Genomic DNA, 15,936 nt, shown 5'->3' on the forward strand with positions numbered 1-15,936 from the left:
TAGCGGAAGCCCTAAACTGCTGCAAGGCAGATATTACAGCCATCCAAGAAGTGCGATGGGATGGACCGGGCAAACGCAAACTAAAAGACTGCGATGTATACTACGGCGACTGCTACCGAGAACAAAGACAGCGTCTATTTGGGTGTGGATTTGTTGTTGGAACTAGGCTCAGGCAAAAAGTCTTAAGTTTCAACAGTGTGAGCGAGCGCATCACGAAAATCCGCATCAAGGCTAAATTTTCGCCAACATAAGCCTAATATGCGGGCATGCCCCAACAGAGGAGAAAGATGAAGACACCAAAAGACATATTCTTCGAGCTCTTGGACAAGACATATGAGCAGTGCCCTGGCCATGACATTAAAATTGTCTTCGGAGATTTTAATGCCAAGCTAGGAAGAGAAGACATCTTTGGTGGGATAATCGGGAGATACAGCCTGCACGACACTACCTCCGACAACGGATTCAGGCTGGTCGATTTCGCTGCGGGGCGAGACGTTCTGGTAGCTAGTACGCAGTTCACGCATCTCAATATCCACAAGGGGACATGGAAATCTCCTGATCAATCAACCGTCAACCAGATTGACCACATTGCGATCGACGCACGACACTTCTCCAGTATCCCGGATATCCGAACATTCCGAGAGGCCAACATGGACTCAGACCACTACCTCGTTGTAGCCAAGGTACGGCTACGGATATCCCGATCCAAGCCAAAACAAGGAAGTACTGTGAGAAGATTTGACGTTAGACGGCTACAATCGTAAGAGACTGCCATGTCCTTTTCCGATCAAGTTTCTAATAACCTCTTGAGGAGTCCTATGCCTCTTGCGTTAAGCATTGAAAACCAGTGGCAACATTGCCTTGCAGCCATCAGAGATGCCGCCTCTGAAGTGCTAGGTTTCACACGGCCACCACAGCGAAACCCCTGGTTTGACGACGAATGCCGGCAAGCTCACGCAGCGAAACAAGAGGCATACAAAACGGCGCTGCACAAAAGGACGAGAGCTGCTCGCGAGCTTTACGAGCAGAAGAGGAGAGAGGAGCACCGGCTTCTTAGACGAAAAAAAGAGAGCATGAGAAGCGCGCGATCGAGGAGATAGAGGGATGTCACAACAGGAATGAGGTTCGTAAATTTTACCAAAAGGTAAAAAAACCTCCGGTACCAGCCACGAACCGAAGCCTATAAAGACGATCAAGCGAACATCGTAGTAGAACCACAGTCGATGCTGAGAATATGGAAAGATCACTTCTCCAAAATATATAACGGCGATGACGAACGGAATTCCGTTGTAAGGGAGAAAGAACCACTCAACCTCGGCGACGCAGATCAGCAATTCCGCCTACCCGACCTTGACGAAGTGAGGATAGCTATATCTAAACTTAAGTCAAACAAAGCTGCTGGAGCTGACGGCATCACCGCCGAACTATTCAAAGCAGCAGGCGATGACTTGGTAGGGAGCATGCACCAACTCATCTGCAAAATTTGGTCGGAAGAAAGCATGCCCGATGAGTGGAATCTCAGCATAGTGTGCCCGATACATAAGAAAGGAGACCCTCTAAAATGCGCCAACTACAGAGACATTAGTCTCCTTAACATTGCGTATAAGATCCTCTCTGCCGTATTATGTGAACGTCTGAAGCCATTCGTCAACAACCTGATAGGTCCTTATCAGTGTGGCTTCAGACCAGGAAAGTCCACTATCGACCAAATATTCACACTACGGCAGATCTTGGAAAAAACTCAGGAGCTTCAAATCGATACCCACCATCTCTTTATCGATTTTAAAGCCGCGTATGACAGCATCTATAGGGAAGAGCTCTACCGAGCAATGTCTAGTTTTGGCATCCCTGTCAATCTTATCCGTTTGTGCAGAATGACGATGGAGAATGCACGCTGCTCTATCAAGGTCGGAAAAGATCTTACCGATGCATTTGATGTCAAAAAAGGTTTTAGACAAGGCGATGCACTGTCATGCGACTTCTTCAACATCGTTCTGGAAAGAATTGTGCAAAACTCAACCGTCAACACTAGAGGCACAATCTTCCAAAGATCCATCCAATTACTCGGATACGCAGATGATATTGACATAATTGGAAGATCAAAGCGTGATGTCAGTGGAGCGTTTTTGAGCATTGCGACGGAAGCGAAGAAGATGGGTTTAGTGGTCAATGAGGGCAAGACCAAGTATATGCTGTCATCAAAAAAGGACACTGAACGACGACGCCTTGGACAAAACGTCACCATGGACAGCTATAACTTTGAGGTAGTTAAGGACTTTGTCTACCTAGGCACCGCTATTAATGCAGACAACGACACCAGCGCTGAAATCAAACGAAGAATAACTCTTGCAAATCGCTGCTTCTTTGGACTTAGAAGGCAATTGAGAAGTAAAGTCCTCTCTCGAGCATGTAAAATCACCATCTATAAGACACTCATCATCCCGGTTCTCATTTATGGCGCTGAGGCCTGGACCCTGTCAAAGAAAGATGAGAGCGTCTTAGGATGCTTCGAGAGGAAAATTCTTCGGGCGATTTTTGGTCCCGTACGCATAGATGGAGAATGGAGGAGAAGATATAACGACGAGCTGTACGGGCTGTACAGCGACACTGACCTAGTTAGCAGAATCAAAGTCCAACGGCTTAGATGGCTAGGTCATGTAGAGCGGATGGACATCAACGCTCCACCCCGGAAGGTCTTCGAATCCAATCCCGAGGGACGGCGCAGTAGAGGAAGACCGCGACTCAGGTGGCGCACCCAGGTGGGAGAGGACCTCAACCAACTTGGCGTGCGAAACTGGAGACAGCTAGCTAGGGACCGAGCTGGCTGGAGACGCTTGTTGGTTGAGGCCCAGGTCCGCCCCGGACTGTAGCGCCACCTTAAGTAAGTAAGCTTCATGTGAGATAGCTAGCTGACTCCACTCTTTTGGTTTTAGCAATATGGTTTTATGAAGACTTCTTTAATCCCTTTTCTTCACTCTTCATTTTGAGGTTTTCAATATGTATTGGCGTTACGCTAGACTCCACGTAAATAGCAAAATTTGGTGTTAAATTTGGTAATCTAAACAAGCGTTTGAAAAAATGTCTTTGAATTGCTTCAAATTCCTTGAGAGCTTAGAAAAATTTAAATTATGCGTAATCAAAACTCCAAGATATTTAAACTCTTGAACTACTTCTAAACATACATTCATTATTGAGTGATAAATTCTCTTCCGGCAGCCTTCTTTTTGACGCGCTTCAAGAATCATTATTTTTGTTTTATTTTTTGTGTTAACACCTCTCGCAGAAGAAGTTCAATCTGCTTATTTGTAGCTGCACAGTGAAAGGATTTTTAGCTAGTACAACTAAATCGTCCGCGCATAGCAAAACTTTCACTTGGACGTCGGCAAAGAGTATTCCTCACAGATATCGTCGATATAAAAAGCAAACATTATTGGGCTCAAAATGCAGCCTTGTGGAACACCCGCTGTTGTTTCAAACCAATGCGGAAAACTCTGATCCATCCCATACAGAGGATCTTGATGACTCCAAAAATTTAAAATACATAATCAGGAATTTTCCGGAGATCCCTAGAAATGAGAGCTTATACGTCAAAGCCTGTCTGTTGACCTTATCAAATGCTGCTTTGAAATCTACAAAACAAGCATACAATTTCTATTTATTTTTAATAGACTTCCTGGCAATACTGGTAAGGGCAAAAATTTGATCCATCGTTCTTTTTTCAAATGGTGAAAACAATATTTATTATAAGTTAAAATTAGTTGAAAGTCATAATCTGAAATTTTTGAAAAGACATTTGAGTCGAAAATCATTTTTACCAATTTTTGATAAGTTTTCTTTTAATTTTTTATTTTTTGTAAAAAAACTGTCAATTCGATTTTTATCAAAATATTACTGAATATTGACAACAATTATTTTTAAAAGATAAAAGTAGTTCAAAGCCAATATCTCAAGGTTTTGAAAAGATATTTGAGTCGAAAATCAATTTTTATCAACTTTTTTTAAGTTTTTATTTTTTATTAAAAAAACTGTCTTGATTTTTCTCAAAACCTTACCAAATGTTAAAAACGTTATTTTTCGTTGCACGAAATTGTTTTGGGGATAAAATCATTTTGCATTTGTAAAATTTTTGAAGTGACACATTTTTTTTTTGTTTTTTTTGATTTATACAAAATCCGTGTATTTTTTTTTCTAAAACTATACTTCTTTGGTATCACGTTAAAATATATACAATTTAAATCAAGTCTCTAGCGTTTTTGGTTCATGAGATATTCAGTGTTAACCAAAATGTTCACCTTTTTTTAAGGTGCTATGGTAGAAAAACTACGCAGGCAATTTTCTTGAGAGCCCTTTCTGCATCTTTCTGCCTTATTATCTGTATAGCAAAATGTATTTCAAGGCGATATCTCAACTGATTCTTGAGCTATGGATGACGAAAATATGTCGCAAACACACGCACTCACTGATATATTTCTAAAAATCTTTTACTTCGACTCTAGGGACCTTTAAACGTCGAAAAATGTCAAAATTTTCCATTTGACTTATCGGACCCATTACAATAACTTTCTATTTTAAGTTAAAAATAGTAATCGACGGATGATTCATTTCGAAAAAACGAGAAACACTTAAAAAACATCATAGTGCACTCAAAACATTTGAATCGCTCTTTACCCTTAAATGAAGGTTTTTTATTGATCGATAATTTCAGTCAACATTTTGATAATCTGTCAGTTTTAAAGTTTTCAAATCAAAATTTTGACATTTTATTTGAATCCTTTCCCACTTAAAACTGATTTTATGATTTGTAGTATTGTTGATTTTTGTATTTTGTTATAACATTAAAAAGTAATAATTAATATGACTTTAACTTGTTCGATACACAGATAGATTTGTCCGTAAATTATAATCATACCCAGAAAAATAAGTTACATTTTTTTAATTTTTTAAAAGCAAAATTAGGATATTTGTAAAGCCACATACAGAAAACAAGTGAGAATCTTTTTTCAACTACAAGAAATCATTTGAATCTTATTGCGTTGAAAGATTTATGGTCACAGTTAAAAATAGTTCTTAAAAATTCTGAAAAGCATTTAAACAACATTATACATATTTTGTGTACTTTATCAATCATCTTCGAACTTTAAAATTATATTTGCTAATTATGTGCTCATCTTCTATAACATTAGAGTTAAAATAAAACCTTAATAATTCCAAATCTTTTTAGCCCTGCTTTTTGTATGTGAATGTGATGCATTTATGCGGTTCCTATTTTTTATTGAAAGAACAAAGTCAAACGTATGTTTCTTTTACACATTTCTCACATCAAAAAATCACATATTCCCACCATAGCTACACTGGATTGTATTCGGTCGTTAAGCTACCGCATAGTGTCGTAAATATTGATGATTTGCACACTAAGGGCACATAGGCGATGACCTGCTACTGAACTTTAAAGCTAATTATCCCACCTATATAAAGCGACTATGAAGAAGGCTATTGCAATATACTGTGCCACACATATATGCGTTGCGTAAAGGTTTAAATAGTGCAAACAAAATACAATAAGTCACATAAAAGTTTTGCACGTGGAAAATGGTAAATAGCGTTCAAGGAGCAGCATTGCATATTTCAAAGTTACAAAAAAAAACTCTTCAAAACATTGACCTTAGGTACATTGTACGTATGTTTATATAAATTAGGGAAAGACTTAAAATATGTTTGGTTTCCAATGCTTTAAATATGCATCAAAAATCAGAAGACAAACATTGAATGAATTATTTTTATATCAAAAAAACATAATTTCACACACAATATCAATTATTTAAATTATGGACACTGTGATAATTTTATTGTTACTTTAGATTAAATTATTGAAAAAATAAAAGATCTTCTTGAGGGGAGGTTTGACGTTAAATTTAATTATTAAAATCGATTTTAGAAAAGTTTTGAAGTTCACTTCAAATAAGGAAAATAGTATGGTTGACTCAGGCGTATACGTACTTTCTTAGTTGTTTTTCATTTTATTTCATTTTAGCTCATTTAACAATACAATTTAAACTAAGAAAACATTTTATTATAAACGATTTATTTCTAGAAATTTAAACTTAGCTTTGCATTAAGTTTTGTTAAATAACAAAAATTACAACAAATTTAAAATAAAAATACAATATTTATTTAACAAGGAAATTTGTAATATACAACCAAATCAAATTAGAAAATAAATCAATGTTTAAAACTTTTTCTAAACAAAATTAAAAAAAAAAAAACATTTTTATAATTTAGTGAGAAACATATCCTATAAGAATTTTCCAACCCTAAAAATATTGATGCATTTCTAACGAAAGAAAACTTGCGTTAAAATGGATTTTCTGTAAGATTGGACACAACGCTGCATATTGTTTTATATTTTTATTCTGATCAAGGTTGTAAAGTATTTGAAAATCAAGATCATTTTTGAAACTGAAAACATATATTAATATGTGGCGACTTTAATAGAAATTTGCTAACCCAAAACGATCTGCTGGATTAGTTAGTTCTATCCTACCTACTCATTTTTCCAAAACAAGTTCTGCTCTTATATACCTATTTTAGGTGAGTGATTAAAGAAAGGTTGTATATTACGATCAATTATTTACCCCAGCCTTTTCTAGACATGATTTTATCTACTTAACTTATTACTTTAACTTATAGGTCGTTACTAAAAGTTTCCAATTCAGGGATTTTCGAAATATCGATATTGAAGCGTTAGAGGTAAATGCTATAATCATAAACTGGGAAACCATCTATAACCTGCCCTCGTTAGATCTTCAAGTCGATTTTCTCAACAAAAATGTTAAGAGGTTGTATGATAACTTTGTTCAGGTACGATCAAAACTCGTAGAAGCGGTAAATCAATCTTGGTTAACGTTGTATATCCATTTCCGTATGATAAAGGGCGATTCGGCATATAAAGTTTGCGTACGATATCGACTCTATTAGAACTAAGGCGCATTTACTGCTCGCTACGTAACAAGGTGGTGCAAAATGGTGGTGTAAGGAGGTCGAAAATCATAGGCAAGTCTGCGAAAATTTGGTTTATGCAAGAGTAAATTGTGCCTCAGCTCTGAAATAGATAAAAATCATATTCTTCTACCTTACTCAACCCATATTTTTAACTTCATCATCATATCTGGTCACTATAATATGCAATGGATCTAGCAAAAATCTTACCTACACCAAAAATTCCAAATGGATAGAGTTTAGGCCAATTGCTATTTTGTACTTTTTGTCTAAAGTCTTTGAAAGACTCATCCAAAAACAATTAAATAATTTTCTTAATGCCAATAATCTTATTACTCCTATGCAATCTGGTTTCCAAAAGAAACATAGAGTTGTATCACTGCCCTAATCAATTTTTTAAAAGTCTTGAGGATGTCAATTGATAAAGATCATGTGCCATTTTTAGATTTTTCGAAAGCTTTCGATTCAGTTAACTACACATTATTGAACAGTAAACTTATAAATAAATTTAATTTTTCTTCTGGGTCGCTATCAAATTTCCTTCTAAACTCAAATGGTGTTCCGAAAGGCTTCATTCTTGGTCCATTGTTGTTTTTAAAATTCATTTATTCAATTAAAAACTCATTGAAATTTTATTCCTTAGCTTTGTACGCCGATGATGTGCGCTTTACTTAAATTGTCCCACTACATTGAATAGGCTTCCACAAAATCCTTTAAAGACTGTATAGTTATTTCTCGAACACCTCTTGATCTACCTTACTTCCCTCGTATTGTCATGAAATATATCACGATAGAATTCGTTGAGACGGCTAAAAATTAAGGAATAATTTCAATCGTTTTTTTAACACGGGACAACTACATTGACACCATAGTTGGTAAGACTTATAGAGCACTTATGGAGCCCTGCGTCCATTGTTTGTGGCCCAGCATTAATAATACCAATTTTTACTTATGGATGCAAAATTTTTTCTTCTTGTAATTACCAAAGTAAACGAAAACTTACAATCGCATTCAGCAATATTGGCTATATTTTTGGACTTTGAAGATATGATCATATCTCAGAAATTTCAAACAAACGAAATTGTCCTTGCTTTCTTATATCCTACTTTCACAGAAACATCTCTATCTCTTTGACAGAATACGACGAACCTCATCTGTCAAATCATTACAACTTATCAGCCTTAAACTTAAATAAAAACTCATCTCTGAAATAATTTTTTTCACCTATAATTATCGAAAAACACGTTGAAAGAAAAACTTTTCATACGATTCTAATATAAGAGAGCTATGCAGTCAGGTAAATACATTTTTAATTCTTAGATATTACCGGTTCTCAATGTGAACGAAAACAGCTATAACCACAATCAAAACTTATCTTAAGAATTTGTTTTTAAAGATCTTATCGACTCATTGTTTTGATAATGTAATCCCAATTTGCCTTTTCTTTTTTAGGAAAACCTTACGTAAGCCAGACTTGGTATGAATGGCATAATTACGAATGTAGCCTAAAAATTCATTTGAAAAAATATCTTTGCACATTTTCTTATTCTTCTTAATGCTTAATTCTTCTTAATAGCCAGCTATTCACTGTAGCCTTGAAGACTTTAAATTTGGAACCTGTGTCAACATAGTTCAAGTAATCAAGTTTAACTTTGTTCACTTTAGTGTTTTCCTTAACATGTGCATTAACATTTAGGTAATATGTAAGTATAAGTAACTATCGTCTAATTTGTAAAATTGCTACAGCAATGATTTCACCATATCAACATGGTTTTGTAGCTGGTAGATCCACTGCAACTAACCTCACTATTTTTCTTAATTTAGTCTTGAATGCACTTGAGAAAGGTTATCATTATGATGTTATCTGTACTAAATTTTCTAAAGCTTTTGACAGAGTCAACCATAATGCTTTACTTATGAAGTTAAATAAAGTAGGTTTTCACTCAAACTTTTTAAAATGGCTAAATTCATACTTAAGAGATCGTATTCAGTACGTTCGTATAAATAGCATTATTTCTGCACCGCTATATGTTACGTCGGGTGTCCCGCAAGGAAGCCATCTTGATCCTCTTCTTTTTTTGTTGTTTATAAACGACATTCCTGATATGTTCGTAAATTCAAAGTGCTTGATGTACACAGATGATCTTAAGGTATTTCGTTTAATAAAATCTAAACATGATTGTTTTCTTCTGCAACAAGATCTTGATCTTTTATCGGACATGTTTAAACTAACTGACTGTTTACATTTGAACATTTCCAAATACCAAAGCCTAACGTTTTCTCGAAACCGTCGTCTAAATTATTTTATCTATAAAATCAATCATATGTCATTGTCGTTTATAACCTATATAACCAAGATATTTAAATTCTTTCAAACTTCGAAGATAATCTATATATCTATTGCATAATGTAAAAACCAATAAACTTCGAAGTGTTTATTTTGAGGTCCCACCTATCACAGTTCTTTTGTAGCTTATTGATTTGAAGCTGTAGAGTAAACGGGTTATCGACATGATAACGATAGGTCATCTACACAAAGGAGGACCTTAATATTAACATCACCTATCGTAATACCTCCTGATGGGACATAATCTTCAATATCATTGATAAAGAAGAGACAAACAAACGAATAAAAACACAGCCTTTACGAAGATTTGTTTGAAATTTGAAGTCTCTCGATTTGTTTGAGCCATCTTGGACAAATGCAATATTGTTCTCAAGCATCTTCTCACAGAATTTTCTGAATTTGATTGATAAGCCTATTTCTGAAAACTTGTAGATCAATTATAGCCTTCTAAATGTGTCGAATGCAGCTTTCAGGTCAACAAGGAAAGTATATAGACATTTCTTAGTATCAATAAATCGCTTGGCCACAGTACTTAATACAAAGATCAATAGCTAAAAAGTTTGAACGGATTTTCGTTCAACCCAAGCCTAACGTAAAGTAATTGTTAGACAATGACTTTAACACAGTTAGACCTCTGTAGTTTTTTGGCTGATTCCTGTCACTTCTATAAAAAGATTTAGGTGTTAATTTCTGTTCCAACTTAGAATCTACACATAACATTAATTTTATTATTAATAAAGCAAGTTCTATGCTTGGTTTTATAAAACGCTGGGCAAAGAAATTCAACGATACCTATGTTACTCTTTCTTTGTACAATTGTCTTGTTCGTCCTCATCTTGAATATGCGAACTCCCTATTAAGAAATTCATAAAAAAACGTATTGAATCGAATCAACATAATTTTATTCGCTTTGCCCTAAAGGGTCGTCCTTGGAAAGATCCTTATGATCTGCCCCCCTATGAACATCGTATTCAGCTTCTTCAATTGCAAACTCTCTAACTAAATAAATAAGTAAATTAGTGACTTACAACTCTCAACCATTTCTGTGTACGAGTAATTACAGAAATGGAGGGGACCTACAGTTTTATGCCGAATCCGAACGGCTAATTTGAGAAAGCACTTTTTCATGACAAGAGTTACTCTTGGAGAATTTGTCAATTCCTCGCAAAAGCCAGTACCAGTGAAAAAACTTTAGATGGCATAGGCAGGGATCGAACCCAAGACCTCTCGAAGGGCAGTCCAACGCACTTACCATCATGCCACGGGTTTGTAGGGCTCTAGAGGATGACAAAATTGATCTTTCAACTTTTCCTATTTTATGAAAAAAATATAAATCTTTTCTTCGAAACAATGCTCAAATGAAGAGCAGTATGTTTACGCACAAAAGAAGTGATTTTACGGCGTAGGGTATTCATTGAAACATCAGTTACATTTTGATAGTAACACCCTTAAGTGAAAGTGGTTTTGTGCCATTTGCTAATTGTTCCAATCGTTTTTCTATATAATGCGACAGTTTGCGCTGAGGCTGGCTTTTTATCATTAATATCGCACAAAATTCCACCAAATGCCAAAGCCCTAGGTGATACTTTTCACAGTAATTTTCCAATGTTTTTTAGAAAATCTTGCTCAAATATAAAGCAACTGGAAATTCTTATTAAAAAAACATCTAAATCAATTATATACCTAACAGATTAAAATACTTCGACGCCATCCATTCACTTTGTCGATAATAATATAAGACCACTCAGCTTGACAATTCAATAGGCATATTTCAAAATTAGCCTTTACGACATCCGCATATTATCCATCTTTTTTTTTAAAGAGAAGTTGCCAATACAAACCAATAACATCAAACCAACAATATTAAATTATTATTGCAAAGTGGGTAAGCGCCTCGAGATTTACCTGATATATACGTTACCCCTTGTAATGAAATAAACAAAAAGTCACAAAGTCAAAGAAATACATTTTTAACAAATCAGCAACAAATTTACTAGAGTTGTCATATAAACAATCCAAAGGTAACTTTTTTTTCTGTCTGTATGCATTCCGATACTTTAAAGTGTCGTCTATAGCTATAAACATGAATGTGTGTAATATTGAAACTGTCGCTTCGTCGTCGTCGGTCATGACTTTGTCCTTCACCATTCTTATAGATTTCCGTGCAGGTATGTTTCAGGGCCGCATTAAGAATTGGATGCATAGTTTGTGTTACAATACTTGGCGAATATATTGTACATTATTCTAAGAGTGCTAAACATTTAAATATTTGGGTATCAGTTTATCCTAGGCTTTCGTTGTTGAAGATTAAACCTTCATTTGCAATGTTTTAGAAAATTTTAATCACATTTGACAATCTAAACTAATATTATAAATTGGAAAGTCAGTTTGTTTGTTTGCTTGTTTGTCCATCCTTAACGTCGCAACAGGGCAATTTTGTGATACGATTTTTTGTATGGATGTAGTTACAAGACTGAAGAGTATTTAAAGCTTCATTTTACCGCTGTTTAATATCTCATTCACAGACCATGCGAGCTGATCCATCGGTTACATTTATAGTTAGATATCCTTTTCTTAGTACTCTTATTAGTAGCATAACATTAGGAGCTTTCTGCTTTTGTTTTGTTGTCGCTGTTTACAATTAGGCATTTTTTCTATTTTTTATGCCAAAAGCTATATGACACTACTGGAAGATTTGTGTAATTTAGTGCATAGTAGTTCTGAACTTATTGCAAGCGTTTACCCTGATTAACAAAATAACACACATGATGATCAATTTGTCTGTAAAAGAGCGATTTTTTTTAAAAACTTTTCTATAAAATATCGAAAAGAGTGTTGAAAACAACTGTTTTTGAATATGAAACACACATGGGTTCTTGAAATACTTTGATGCTTCCAAGAATTTAGCATTCTCAGGAAATTAAATGGCATGGAGACCCAACAGAAGCAATTAAGTTGTAAGCAATCATATTGCTGATCCATACAAATATTTGAAAAATCAAAAATGGTACAAGGCAGAAACAACATCTAGAGAAAAGCGGTTAAATCATAGGACTTGTCTCAAATTCCACTCTAACAGCCGCTAAAATAAGGGGCTAGGTCTGATTATCACCCAGAATATCAACGGTTCAAAGGCTAATACAAAAAAGTAATACTAAAAACTTAACCTGTTTTGAGGCAAATACACAAGTGGCATCGGATGAACTTTGCAAGCGAGGGTGTTACTTGAAGCAGTGAATGAAAACGCGTTGTCTTTACGTGTGAAAAATGTTTAAAGTTGGTTACAACTTGTATTCCCATGATCTGAAAAAGGATAAGCTTATTTTGGAAAGATATTATAACCAATTTACTTTAAACTTTGTCCACAATAATGAAAGTTTGCTTTGTTTAGAACACTCGTTTCTAAAAATAAAAAGGTAAAACAACTTCTGCCTTGGGTTTTCCAAAGAGACAATTTCAAAGACATTTCAAGGGTTGTTAGAAGTTGAATTCAATCAGTAAGACGTGGAACTTTTGTTATGGCCCCATATTCATCGAACTTACCAATGGCTCGTAAGGTTTATGATGGTGGCAGACAATTTGAAGACAAGGTCAAGGTCACCCTTAAGTAGCTTATTCTTTGATCTTGGGGAATTTAAAAGCTCGTTTTCAATTTACTCAGGTTTATAAATTTGTAATGGTGAAACAAGTACAAAGGTAGAAAACGTTTCCGGTCCTGCTATAAAAAGCGAAAACCTGTTTTAAAATGTGAGGCCTCATCTTAAGTTTTAGCGGTATATGCAAAATCATTCGATTTTTCTTAAAAAGAATTTAAGGTCATTGTCAAATGTCTGAATTTTGAATGATTCTAAAAATGTAATTATTATTATTTTTTACATTTCTTATACAAAATTCTAATATATCTTTTTTATTTTGGTCTACAAATACAAATCCGGCCCTGTTAAATCTGATAGAATTTTTTCCTTGCTGATGTACACGTACGTATGGGTAAGAAGATAGCCACCAAATGGACAACTGTTGTGCTGCTGTTGGAACTGAAGAAGCAAGTAGCAGAGAACTCCTCAATGCATTTTTTTGAAACTTTTCTATCGGACCTTACAATCTTAAGTCGCGCGGAATAAGATGGAAGGAGGCGGATGAATGGTTGAGCCCTGAGGGTGTTTAGTGTTCACAATACTTTCAAACCATAGCCATGGAATCATGTGTAACCCACAGTGGTGGCGTGAATGGCGATGGCATTTTGGTTGTAATTTTCAATCGCCTTTGAACATGTCTCTGGAATGGTGTGATCTTGTGCCGAAGTGACTTCTGCAGTGACTACGGCAGCTGCAGTCACCGCCAGAGCCGCAGCCAGAGCCACACAGCATCATTGTATGTTTTGGCTCGTGCATCAATCCGTCTTGCAATCCTATGGCCAAATCATTTTCACCTCTAATATATATCTTCAACTTCAGAGATGAGCACGATGGAATATTGAAACTGAATGTGTGCGACAAGCTGGATTGGATAGTACGAGTAGGTAAAGAGTGATCTGCACTGACCAAGAAGATGTCTTATTTATTATGACAGGAGGCACACAATTTTAGCATATTATTCAAATGAAGGAATTACCGAGCCAGAGCTCACCACCGCGACTGCGCCAGCCGCTTTGCGTTCAAATCGTTGACAAACTATTGTATACCTACAACGATGACGATGGAGAGGACGGGTCTACCGAAGAACTCCCAACGGTTCACATTTTGTAAGAGTTATTACCACAAATCAATACGTTAAATCAGTCAGTTTCACAAAGAAATCATAAATTGTGTACGAAGGCAAATTGTTGAAGTTGATAGGACGATAGTATGTGCCTATCTTTATTTTTGAGGAGTATATTTTTTCCATTGACTTTATTGTAAGTTGAAGACAGTGTGAGTGAAGGTTCTGTAATCATTATGCTAATTTCTTTTCGTTTTCTTTTTACAATCAAGAAATTATGTTTCGGTATATTTTTGTTTTCGAAATTTTGAGGTGTGACTCAAAGGAATGTCTGTGATGGCCTTTAGATATCTCTTTAGATTTTGGGATTGAATTGAAGCTATGATTTTCAGGAGGTTTAGTTAAACGCTTAAACACTATCAAGCTTTATTACCACATGAACACATTTTAACAATTATATGTGGAGAAAAGACTAGATGTTTTGATTAAAATTAGTTATAAAAGGTTTTACAATGATAAGTTTCATTGGTCACTTTTTAAATATTAAGTTATATATCTTTCAACAACACATTTAGAAATGTTAAAATTTATTAATAAGATTGTTCGCAGTTTTATTTTGCAAAAAAAGTTTCCTGTCTGTGATATTTTTCAAAGAGGTAATCACATTCGGACCTCAGAGTTCTTCAAATGATCGACAACATACAGAAGTGAATTTGTGAATTGGTGAGTGTTGGAAGGTTTGTTAAAGCAAAGTACATCTAATTCTGTTCCTGATAACTCAGTTTCAAAGCTTCAACAAGTGAAGAATCAATGAAGAAATATGTTGCAGCTAAAATAAATCACGATGATGTTGATATGCAATGCTTTAAGTTGGTAAAGAAGGGTACAGATGTTAAAGATCTGGCTTATGTTACATTTAAAATTGGGACTCCTGCTAATTTGTTGGCAATTTACTCACCTTTCAAAAAACGATCAGGCCAAAACAATAGGACGAATGAAGATGACCTGGTATCATTACTCTAGAAACTTACATTTTTCAAATAATTCAAATAATTCTGATTATATTAATTTTTTTTTTTTAACAAAATGCTAACAAAACAATGAATTATATATTTCTATATATATATATATTTCTATTTGTGTCAATCGTTGCCAGTTCACTGGTATTGTCGATGAAGGGATTACCGAGAAAGTTATTCCTTCTAATGGAAGGTGTTGGACTGTTTCCTCTTCCTCCTCGTCCATGCAGCTTCTAAACAAGTCATTTGTGTAGACCCCTAGCCTCAGAGCATGTCTCCTTATGAGGCAGTGCCCTGTTATTACTCCAATTGTAGACCTTATACTTTGTCTGATCAGGGATATCAAGCTTTTTGATCGTTTTAAGTCTATGCTTGGCCATATTTGCTTGGTTGCTAGACAGGTGGTACTCTGTGACCATCTAGCATTTGTTGATTCTAGAGCATATTGTTTGAGAAGATATTTGCATGTAGCAAGTGGTGTTCCCATGTAATGTTTCTGTCTAACATAAGGCAGAAGTGTGCCGTTTTTGGCGACCTCATCGGCTTTGCAATTTCCCGGAATGTCTCTGTGGCCCAGGATAGTGCTTCTTTAATCGCCATTACTTCTGCTTGGAAAACACTACATTGATTGGGAAGTCTATAGGATAGACTGAGATACCACTTCCAACTCCGTGATCGGTCTTTGATCCGTCAGTATAGAAGTGTACCGCATCGTCTTCCAGGGGTCTCTCTTCTTCCCAGGAGGATCTTGAAGGGATGGATACATGGAATCTTTTACCAAATACCATTTTTGGGGTTGTATAGTCTTAGCGATCTGGGATAGATCTGAAATTGTCTAGAATAGTAGTATGTCCAGTATTGTTACTTGTCCATTAA

At 35.4% G+C, this 15,936-nt stretch overlaps 1 protein-coding gene across 2 annotated transcripts in view; it reads right to left on the reverse strand.

Annotated features, from left to right (window-relative positions):
* The window catches only part of LOC129949194 (putative uncharacterized protein DDB_G0281251), a 157,913-nt gene that overhangs the window by 60,362 nt on the left and 81,615 nt on the right, over positions 1-15,936 (reverse strand). The window lies entirely within an intron of this gene.

This window comes from Eupeodes corollae, chromosome 3 (genome assembly GCF_945859685.1).
Source record: "Eupeodes corollae chromosome 3, idEupCoro1.1, whole genome shotgun sequence".
NCBI lineage: Eukaryota > Metazoa > Arthropoda > Insecta > Diptera > Syrphidae > Eupeodes > Eupeodes corollae.